Below are 12,355 nucleotides of genomic sequence, written 5' to 3'. Positions count from 1 at the left end.
TGTAGGTTAAGTTACACGTGACTGAAAACACAATGTAATAGACTACTCTGTAAAAGATGTATTCAATTTCCCTCGGGATAAATAAAGTATCTATCTATCTATCTATCTATCTATCTATCTATACTCTGCTAACTACTACCTTCACCAGTTGGATAAGTTGAAGCAGTCAGTGGTCTCCTTCCACCAATTCGCCTTGCCCTTGGTGACCACATAATCGTTCTGTATTACCTATTTGTATTAGCCATTTCACACAATTCAGAAAAACGAAAACGTGCAGGAATTATAGGCCTGTAATTATAATGTTATGAATGTGCGTTATTTGGAAGAAAGTCGAGGTGTGACTGCTATACAGTGGACCCCCCCACCCCCTTGTCCGTTCCATTTGGGAGACTCAGAGGTGAACTGTCCCCCGCGCCCCCTCCCCTTCCCCCTTCTCCCTTCTCACTCAGGATCTGTCCACGGCACCTTCTTAGCGAACAGAGGCGCCTGCAGCTGCAGGGGGCGCCAATTTGCCAATTCCACACACAGTGATATGATAGATAATAGAAAACCGCTTCGCGGCCCAGATGATTTTTTTTTTAAGTGCTCGTGCCGCCCCCCACGTCTTATGAAAAAGTGCCGCCCCGGGCGGCTGCCCGGTTCGCCCGTGCCTAAAACCGCCCCTGGTACTATATACCCAAACCACACAGCATTTGCAGTAATTAAGAGGACAATACAAGTGTAAGATCTAAGATTTTCAATAGTCCCATGAGGTCATTTTATGAAGACATGAGGTGACAGATAATTGAGTGTTAACATATCAGGTCCAGAATTATTGGATTCCCTCACAAAGATGTTCAAATAGCATCTTTATCAAAAAGCTGCATTATTTAAATAATATTACCATGGTAATGGACAAGTAGTTATTGGAGGTATCATTTCTAAATATTCTCCAGTGTCTAATTAAAGCTTAGAATGGGATGAAAGATTAGCATGGGGCAATGTTGTTTGTTTCTTTGAGATCTTGAACTCTTGAGGTTAAATAATGTTTAATGACTGTCATGTGGCTGTGACACAATTTTCCAAGACACAGTTTTAGGTCCCAAAAGAAGAGGAAAAAATAGCACTGCCACCTAATAGCCTAATGAATGAATAAACAAAGCATCAACCTATGCTTTCCCTATTTTTAATGTTAATGGTTAGCAATATAATGGTGTCGGGCCTATAATGTTCTTCTTCATACGACAATGTATTAGAGAAAATATTTGAGTCCACTGAAACAAAGAAAGCCAACTCATAGCTGGCTGACATGTTACGTTTTACAATAAACTGTCAACCTTTCTGATGTGAAAGCTAGCCCACTAGCATTATGTGGCTCAGCTTTGTCCGGGGAAGCTTTATGGGATGCTGAACCCATAAGTAGTCTTATCTAAAAGCACTTTGGCTCTATGATTCTGTTTTCATCACCTTACCCATGACACCTTTTTAAGCCATCCAAGCTAGCTTCTGCGTACCCATTGTGCATCACTTTCTTCCTTTGTGCTCTCTGGACCTCATCGCCCTGTCCTCATCTTAGCTAACACGTCTTCTTCCTGCTACCTCTCAGCGAAGGGAGTGCTGCTTCAGAAGGTCCTGTAACAAATGTGACATTTGGCAGCAGAATATGGTCTGTTTTGTCTGCAATTTCTTAGCACCTTGCTTGCATTTTGCTTATCCATTTTTTCCCACAATTTTTTCGACACTGAGCCAAAGATGTTTGTTGATTGAGACTGAGACACAAAGGGGGGGGGGGGCTTTGTAAGATGTGATTGGGCCAGCCAGTGTCAGTCAAGAAACAACCAGTGAGGCGCTCTATCGACTTCATGGGCCAGTCAGAAATAAAATACATTTTAAAAATCAAATTAAGATTAAAGTGATTCTGTCGGCCCAAAAGGCGCCCTGGCCCACTGGGACACCAGATGGCCAGTCCACCCCTGGAGAGGGTTTAGAGAGAGGATGGGTTAAAAAGAATGGGCGAGAAGGAGAAAAGGGAGGAAGAGAGCGGGAGAGGGTGCATGAAAGACAGCGAGCGAGAGAGAGAGAGAGAGAGAGGGGGAAGTGAGGGTGAGTGAGAGATAGAGGGAAAGTAAAAGGAAATGGGTGAGATGGTTAAAAGAGATGCAGAAGTTGAGCAAAGGACAGAAGTGGGAGGGGGAGGGAAGATGGGTAAGAGAGGATGCCTGAAAGAAAAAAAACGCAGAGGAGGAAGGAAGCGAGGGAGAAGGTGAGAGCTAGAGAGGGAGAGAGAGAGAGAGAGAGTTTCTGCAGTACTTCAGCATTTTCCTCTCCTCACACAAGAGGCAGCTGCAGCTCTTTAAAAATCAATGCTGGCACCCCAGGCATATTCCACACTATGGCGGTGACACACCTAGTGTAGATGCAGCACTAATGAGACCTCTGCATGGGCTGGAGATGCTGCTGAATTGTTGATGGCACTCTCTCTGACCCACTAATGTCATCTGACCATACCCAATTTAAATGTAGCGCAGCTACGCACTTCAAACGTGTAAATTATCCAGTAATAGTCAGCAGTTCAATGACTTGCCAAAGCTGAAAAATATAAATCTCAGTGGAGTATAACTATATGGTGCATCGCAAACGGAGAGTGTGGCTTTATGAAGTTCATGAATTGGAAAGGTGACGATAGGTGGGGAATGGAAAGCTGGCAAAGGCTTTGCCTGCAGTGTGGTCTGTAGGTGCACAGGGGAGTACCAGAAGTGCCGAAGGCTCTCCCTGACAGGTGCTCACTGTTTGATGAGTGTTAAACTGTGCTTTATTGCGTGAGTCTCACTGTCGTCCTTCCTGCTGCGACCTTCACTTGGCTCCACCTGAAGCACTGTGTCACATGTGTGTCGCCCAATAAAAAGCTCAAATGTATTTCAGTCTTATCTATAAAACTCCAGTGATAATCCTCCCTCTCGCTCTCCCTCCCCTCCCCTGCTCTGGCTATCAAGGTAAGGAACAAGCAGAGCTGAAAAGACAAGCTTGATGGCAGCAGACATGGAGAGAAAATGGGGAAAAAAGGATTAAATGTGAAAAGACAACGCAAGTCTAATGCCGAAGCATTTATTCTACAGCCCGTGTTCAGATGACAACAGAAAGAAGTGGGATTTAACATCCCTTTTCTTTAAACACATACAAACCACAGTATTGCATAAAAACATTGTAAAGAATGCACAGTACTTAGGGGAAAGGAGAGAGACAGTCCTTCTTTTAATTTATTTATTTTTCATCATTTATTTCTTCTTTTTTTCCTGACTGTGAAGGAGAACAGAGAGCGATGGGGAGGATGGCTGTCTAAGATGGCCACGCGGGCTCAGCTACCACGGCGGTGGCAGAAATGAGAGGCCCCCGTGATGAATGGCCCCTGTCCTGCTCGGCTATAATCACGCCTACGCTCGGCTTCCTGCATAATTGATTTTTAATCCCCTAATAGAAAGTAAATCACATGAGCAAAGCATGGTTTAACACTTATGGTGAGCTGCTGCTAGGGGGAGAGGTAGTCAGGGAGGGGTAAGGGAGGAAGTGTGTGTGTATGTGTGGAGGTGGGAGGGGTAGACAGGGATGGTGGCCTGTTGCTGGGGTGTGTATGTGTGTGTGTGTGTGTGTGTGTGTGTGTGTGTGTGTGTGTGTGTGTGTGTGTGTGTGTGTGTGTGTGTGTGTGTGTGTGTGTGTGTGTGTGTAGAAAGGGGGGTAGACAAGGATGGTGCTGGTGGAGGCATGTTGCCGGTTGGGTGTGAAATTCTCCCCCCTGCCTGGAGAAACGTCAGTCAGTAACAGAGGTCCCAAGTTGGCATGGCAACGCCCAAGCCAGGCTCATCCGCACGATCTCAGAGCCCCTGATCCCCATCAACAGCTCTGGCTTCTGCATGTGTTTGCATAAAATCAGACCAAATTAAGAGGCAAATGAATTAAGCAGTGGAGGAGTCAGCAGAAATAATAATGAGGTTAATTTCTGTTGGAATTGGGTGATTAAATATTAGTTGTTTAGGCAAGTTCTGCTTGAGTCAGTTTTAGTGAGTTTAGTCATTTCTCAGAAAATGAAAAATGCTGGAAAAATGTTTAGCACACATTCGAGAGGAGGCAGTTTGACAACAAGCATACAAATATTGAGTTTTCACTGCAGAAAGAGAGGAGAGGAATTTTTTTTCAGAATCAGAATCAGAATCAGAATCAGAATCAGAATCAGAATAGTATTTATTGCCAAGTAGGTTTACACCTACCTGGAATTTGTTCTGATGTATAGGTGCATACAGTAAACATAAAAACATACAAACACAGTAAGTACTACACATAACATAAAACATAACATAAAACATTTTTTCATATTCCTGAAACCATCCTCCCTTCCCATCTGTCCCCCACATCTCCCTTTTCTATCTCTGTTTCTCTACCCGTCTGGTCCCAAGCAGATGGGTCCCCCCTTTAAGCTAAAGTCCCCCCTTTAAGCTAAAGTTCTGCTCAAAGTTTCTTCCTGTTAAAAGGGGAGTTTTCCTTGCCCCAGCAGCCTTAGCGCTTGTTCTAGGGGGTTCAGTCTCTGGGCTCTGTGAAGTGCCTAGAGACAATTTCAGTTGTTACTGGTGCTATATGAATACAATTTAATTTGAACTGGATTATACAGGGACTATTTCACAGAAAATGGTGTTGTGACTTTGGTTGGAAACGTCTATGTATGTACAGCCTGTTGATCTCTACAGTGTAGACCTACCTGTGGCTTCCCAAAATGACGCATTAGAGATGTGTTATTGGTGATGGCCCAGTGCTGAGCACAAAAGGATGTGGGGGCCTTTTGACATTAGTGCTGAATAAAAATATTCCATTTCAAAAGCCCAAAACAGGACACAGTTGGGGTGCGCCCAATTCATTTAGAAACACAACCCTAATGACTTTGAAATGAATAATGAATGGAGCCTAATAATAGAAAGGATAGGGAAAGTAGAGGAAATGTATCAGCTCTAGCAAGTATGATAACATTTATGACATTTATTAAACATTCATCCACCAAATGTTGCTAAGTGTATATCTATAATGGTGTCATTATTGGTCAAATCTGAATGTTCTCTTCAAATGCCTGTAATAGGGCCATTACAGACTCCAAAATTGCCCGCGGCATGTGGCCACAGAGACTGACAGACAGGAGTGATGATAGTCTTCTATTCCTTTTCTACAGAGGGCTACTCAAATGCATGTGGTGTATGACACTACAAGCACTAACACATAGGACAATTCTCTCTAAGTAAATTCATTCCCTTAGCATTTCTATTCATATTTCAATTCTTGTATTCTAAGAGACATATGTGTGGGGAAGTCTCTGTCACTTCTGATAAACTTCACAACTAAACTTTTGACCATGTACTGTGGAACACTTAATTTCTTTTCCAAACTTAGGCAGTAACACTATATATCACACTACCCTTATTACATTGTAATAATGATACCATTAACTACAGTGTAACACACTCATAAATAGCATGTGGCAGCACAATGACACTCTGCACTACATGCCTAACTCTTATAACCCTAAACCTAGTATGGGCAATTGAAAACTATCAGGCTCCTGGCATATGCAATGGAAATTTGGTATATGGCAGGCGGGCCAAACATTAATCATTTTAAAGAATTATACAATGGCAGCCTTGCTGTGAGTCCTGCTATTGAATATTTGAAGAGAACCTGGACACGGCTGACATTATTGACTTAAGTTAATGTCTTCCAAAGGGGTTTCTGACACCTTGCCCCATACACAATTTAAAGGAAATCTCCAAGCTGAAATATTTAAATCTTAAAGTCAGAAACAGTAAATCTTTGTTTATCTTGAAACTGTTCCCATTAAGAAGGAGGACATATGTCTTGTCTCATTTAAATGATCATTATACATTATATTATACCTTCTTTTAATGACATACCAGATTTTTTGGAGGTAGTATTTTCAAATAGACTCAGACCTTGGTTCAGGGGATGATCAACCATTCAACCCCAATAATTCAAGTGCAAAAGAGAACACATTAAAAACGGCAAGTCGTGCTTGCAAAAATAATAATACTAAAAAACCTGTATACCAGGACCTGGAAGGCATGCCAGCTCAATCCAAGTCATGTGGTTATCTCCTAAGTGCTGTTTTGTGGATGAACCGTAGCTCTGGCTGGCTTTGAGAGGGCGAGGCCAAAGGAGCAAGGCCCTGTTGGGAGAGAAGGTCTCTGCACCCCTGGCCAAGGCCCTGGCTGTCAGCAATGGTGTCAGCAGCCCTGTCTGAGCAAGATAAATTGGTCTGGCTTTAAAAGACAGGGAGGAGTGAAAGAGCAAGCAAGAGAGATGGAGAGGCAGAGACAGAGAGAGACAATGAGAGAGAGAGAGAGAGAGAGAGAGAGGGGGAAAGATGGAGAGAGAGAGAGAAAAGGGAGGGCATGAAAGATAAAAAAGAATGGTACCTTGTGAGTTCCTGTTGGTTGGCTTCCTGACTGATGAGGTTTGGAAAGCTGACTAATTGGCTAGAGAAAAGGGGAGAATGGGAATGGATTTATTCTAATGAGAGGGAACAGAGAAAAAAGGCTGTGTGTGTGTGTGTGTGTGTGTGTGTGTGTGTGTGTGTGTGTGTGTGTGTGTGTGTGTGTGTGTGTGTGTGTGTGCATATGTCTACTTTTTAGACAAGGCCAGGGAGTGGATGTGACCTTCCTGGACGCAGAAGGAGATCTCCCAGACAGCAGCACAGGGAGGACCTGGGCCAGGTTTCCCAAAAGCACCGTAACTTAGGTAGTACTTCAAAACACACGTAGATTTCATGTGCTCCGGTGTAGTCATAGAGGGCTAGGAGCTTCTTAACAGGAACTTCTCACTGAGGTCACCAACAGGACGTCCAGTGAAATTACATACTATTCCAGCGGTATGTTCCCATACTTTATTATATGTTATTGTAGTCAATCAGCTTTTAGCTTTTTCATTTTAAACTTTTAGAAATATGATTAAACTATGGACACATACCTGCCAAAGTTATGGCAAAGTTATGACATTGGCAGAGTCGTTCCATTGATTCCATTTGTCCAGCGTATCATTTTTCCCTCTTTCTTTTGTAAGTTGTAGCCTATACATTCAATAGGGCCTAGGCCTAGCTCACAGATTGGTGCAGAAAGTGGTCCCTATTTATTTATTTACTTACTTTATTCCTCTACCTCTTCCTCATCCTCCAATTCCTTCTTCTATTCATGGAAACCCAAACGTGCACTTGCTTGGGCAGCATGGGTAGGTCTACTCGGAGATATGTTAGATATGCAGATGTTTATTAGTCTTTAAGTCCCTTAGCATGTAGGTCCTATGAAGTTTAAAAGGCAGCTGTGGCGTCACTTGATATCACCAAATTAGGTGATATTTCAGCACTGTTTACATGGACAGCATCCAGAAAGTACTACTTAAGAGCAGGATGTGAGCATTCACATTACGTGGAAATACGTGTAAAAAATGAATGACCATTCCCTTGTACAGAACATTTCAAACCGTTAAGATTGTTATCGTTATTAGGAAACCCGGCCCTAGTCCTGATCTGGCAACTAAACAGCGGCATTAGAAAATTGGCTAGAATCTGGCTTGAGTGCTGTCAGACAGCATAGCTAATGGTTTTGACTGTTGCTTTGTGTGTCTGTGTGTGTGTGTGTGTGTGTGTGTGTGTGTGTGTGTGTGTGTGTGTGTGTGTGTGTGTGTATTTGTGCTAGTGTGTACAGGCTAAGATATGTATCCCTTCGAAGTGCACCTCTTCACTGAGATTAATCAAGCCTAGTCAGAAAGCGTTTGTATTGCACAAATCCCTGTTTGCACCTAGCTTTGCCGCTCTGCAGCATCTTACACACCCCTCCACAGAAAATAGAGAGAAATACTCTGTGGTAACACTAATAATCCTGCAGTGTTTGCTTTTAGAAAACTCCAAACGTATTATTTCCATGGAGATTTGGAATATTAGTCTTTATTCATCTATTCTAAGGACATCAACCTTACACCTCAAGCTCATTGTTATCAACTGTCATAGAACTGACATTCTTAACATCATTACCATGTGTTCAGTCGAACAGATCTCCCCTTTAATCATGTTTGGTGAAATCAGGCATTGGGGTACGAAATAGGAGTTTAGATTGGAATAAACATACTTCCAGATCGATTTACCTCAAATGCAATGCTGGCCTGCTTCAAAATTTAGCATTTGTCGCACTCGTATTTAACTCTCTCTCTTCGTATTCTCTGTGTAACAGCGCGTATTAGGCAAACCTGAACCACTTTGCCATTGGTAATTTGAACCACTTATGATGCAGCCTTTCTTGGAGCAGGCAATCTTGCGGAGGCTCAGCTGTTGACTTTGTCATTTGTTTTAGATCACCGGTTGAGGGATTTGGAAGACCTACGCACTTTGCATACTGAAATCCCAGAGTGGCAACACATCTAATTAAATCCTAATCAAATCTGAAACTTCCAAAAAGCATAATCTTTGAACTCTCCGATCTGCCTTTGATCTCGCAGCAGCAGTGTGGCAGCACATGAAGTTTACACAACACTAATCCCCTAAAACTGGAGGCGTTTGCCGCCGCCTTCCCTGCCGTCTTTGACACAATCCTACATGTGTAATCGCCAAACCCAGCCCGTAACATGAGCGGACATCTGAGAATCTGACACCAGTCCGCAGCGGCAGCAGTGGCATAGAAGCGTGTTCAAGGTTCAAGGAGTGGCACGTCTTCCCCGTCTTATTTTCTTGTTGTTTGCTCTGAGCCTTACTTCATTGGACACTTGAGAGTGCTACATGTTAGGTTGCCCCTGCTTACATGACAGCTTTGTGTCAAAACTGACATTAGCACTGGCAGCAAGGAGTGAGCAAGAGGGTGGGTAGTGTGTGCGAAAGCATAGGCTGAGAGAGAGAGAAAAAGAAAGAAAGAGAGGGAGAGAAGGAGAGAGAGAGAGAGAGATGCCTGTTTAGCCATGCGGGGCATAGGACCGCGGCGCGGCGCAATGCAATGCAATCACCTTTGCTTCCTTTAATGGAGCTGTCAGAGCAGGGAGAGAGCTAAACAGGGAGAAAGTATTCCGCAGCGCCAGAGACGGCAGCAGCAGAGGCCGAGCTTTGCTTGATGGCGTGGCATGATGGGAACTCCAGCCCTGATGAGCCTGAGCGGTCTGCTTGGGCCCTGTGAAGACGAACTCACTATGGGGCTCATGGAGAGGTGGAGGAGGGAAGAGGGGAGAGAAGTGAAGGAGAAGATGGGGGTGGGGGGTGGGGGGGGGGGGGGGGGGGGGGGGGGGGGGCTGACATGGACTGGCATGTGTGAATTTAAGAGGCAAGGCGGGTGTCAGTCATATCAGTGGGCTGCATCGATATGAGCCTGGCCCCGTCACTGTCCAAGATCAGATGATTGAACTGCTGCAAAAGATTGTGATGACAAGGGAAAGAAGAGAGAGCAGTGGGAAGTGAGAGAGAGAGAGAGACAGAGAGAGAGAGAGAGAGAGAGAGAGAGAGAGAGAGACAAAGAGAGAGGGGTGCTAAAGAGAGGAACTAAGCTAGAGTAAGAGAAAGAGAGAGGCATAGAGTGTGAGAGAGAAGGTGAACTAGAGAGGAAGAGGTATAGAGCTATTGGGAGAAAGCGGGAGAGGAGGAGAGGGAGGGGGAATCTGAGGATTTCTGACAATAGCTGAGTGTTCCGAGAGATAATCCGATAATGATGTGGATTTGACTCTTAGGAGTCGTTCTCTCTGAGGGGGGCATTATTACCAGGAAGAAATGGAGTCATTTTCAAACAGGGTCCATGTGAGGTAACTGACATAGAATGGCAGTAGGCAAATACACATCATCTTCTAAGACAAACAACAAAGAAAATGTCTCAGCATGTGTCAATTGTTGCCGTGACTGTCAAAACAGAAGAGAGGATCTTGTTTTTGTAAGTTTGAATGAAGGAATTTTCATGACTAGTTTTTATCAGATTTTATAGTTTTCTCTGGAGTAGAAACACTGAGACTTCGAATATTAATGACATATTGCATCTTTTAGAAATATAGCTTACATAGTTTGTACTGTATGCAGTTATACATGAATTTGGTGAACCCAAGACAACTATGGTTTTTTTTACCATGTTAATAGGATACCCAACCAGACTGATTGAATATATTACAATATGAATTGCTGTGTATTTGGCCTCTCTGGTCTAACACTGCTTTCTGCATCTGATGAGTCAACCAATGTTAATTGCAAGGTGAGGAAGGTAGCTGATTAAGATACAGACCCACTTCATTCAGTGCATAATCAGTGCCAGGCTTTCTGTGTGTTTGTATGAGAAGGTACAGTACAAGCACAGACTCCTACCTCATTTACTTCTCTGTCAGGTCAGACAGATTGAAATGGCCACCCCGAGAATTATAGTTTAAATGTTTCAGTTACAGTTTCCATTTCCTTCTGGGTTATATCAGTATGCAATATAATTGCCATTCATACAACATCACACAGCAAGTGTATTAACATTACTGTTACATCTATGCAGAGGTAATCCTAAAATTCACCATGCAAACATAAAGACATATCCAAGCTACCACTATGATAGCATGTTGTTAATTCAGAAAGCATGTTTCAACTAGCATGTTTCGTTAACTGGCATCTACAGCAATTATGAGCATTGGTAGAAATGTTTAAAAAGAAAATGCTTCTTTAATTCTAAGCATAAAACTTGTACCAAATAGCACAATGAATTAAGATAGCCTACTCACTCCTTAGACATTCTCCAGTATCATACTTTATTATATCTCCACATTTTACATCGATCTAACTATTATAGATCACTGATTATGCAATTATTGTTAATATCTGCTTTTACTAAGCGTATGTCTATAAAGGCTGGCTTAACAAATGGGCTATTTAGAATGATGAATTCGAATTGCTTATACAGTCTTATCTTTATGGCTTAGAGAGGACGTACATGCTGTTGGCAACCACCACTCTGATATAGATGCAGATCTGAATATCAAAAGGGAGCCATATTTAAAATTCATTGGCATTTGTCACTGCTTGCTGCAGCTTTGACCCTACGCTACACCTTCATTAGCGATTCACACAGCCTCCTGTTACATTTCCAGCTGATGGGTTCCGCCGAGACCAATATCAAAGACCTTCATTTTCTATTAGCAGAGCTCGCGCTTGCCCCCGATGCTTCCGCTCCTAACTGCAGAGCGACACTGCGCATATCTATCTCTCTCTCTCTCGCTCTCTCTCGCTCGGTTTCTCTCTCTCTCGGTTTCTCTCTCTCCGTAAACTAATTTGTGCCACGGCAGACGCTGGACAAACGAAATGGGTGTATAAGGATGCCACTGCCGCAACCTATCACGATTTTGAAGGTCAGAGCCACAAAGGTTAAGTGACTAAACTAACTTCATATTCAGACGACCGGTGGAACTGTCGTCCCGTTGCGCAACCAGGTTAGCCTGAGCTTCACAACTCACAGTAATCACAAATAAGAAGCTTCCTTTCTTTGATGCATGATAACAGCAATTACAATTTACACACTAGATGTTGGGTGTTTTGATCATCTAGCATTGCCAGTTTTAGCTTAGTTTTAGGTTTATGATGGTGTACTATATAAATAAGCCTCAAATGTAAGGCCAATACAAGCTCCTGTAAATCAAAGCATTTTACTCCAGCAGATTTAGTGAAAGGTAAAGGCCGTGATTCTAATCCACTACATTTTTTGTAAATTCAGGAAATTGCTGTTTCTAGCTGTCTCTTCAAGTGCACAAAAAAAACTGGTGGAACTGGGAAACCATTCCAGCCAATCATCACATTGCTTCAGAAGCATTCAGAATCACAGACTAATCCTTTAACCTGGAGTACCTGTAAATTCTCCACCACTGTCCGGCTACGGGTAATCATATTCGGCCTTGTACGTGATGGGCAGATCCGCTCTCTCTTAATTATACAAAATCATTTTCATCACTATGCCCACTCACATCCTGTAGAAAAGATTCTGCCCTTTTTACTGTGTGAAATATTCAGGATCTATGTTCCCAAGGGCAGCCGCAGACATCTGCTTACCTAATCTCTCTCTCTCTTTCTGTCCACACTCTCAGTTTTTAAAGCGGTGGGGATGAGCCGCTGTCCTCCCTGAAATAAAAATCAGTTTATTGTAATGTGGTAGTCTAATCCCAGTTATTTTGAATAGTGGCATTAGTTAAAGGCTATAACTCTGAAAATAAGAATAATGGTGGTTGAGACATGAAGCGGAGACAGAATGGCATACATTAATTCACTCAGAAGCCTTTTAGTCAGCATATGAATGGACACAAATGTCCTGACGAATTCAAATGCATTCAAGAGCAAAATGACATT

Source organism: Clupea harengus, chromosome 22 (assembly GCF_900700415.2).
Source record: "Clupea harengus chromosome 22, Ch_v2.0.2, whole genome shotgun sequence".
In the NCBI taxonomy this organism is placed as follows: domain Eukaryota; kingdom Metazoa; phylum Chordata; class Actinopteri; order Clupeiformes; family Clupeidae; genus Clupea; species Clupea harengus.
Note: the sequence above shows the minus strand (reverse complement) of the source record.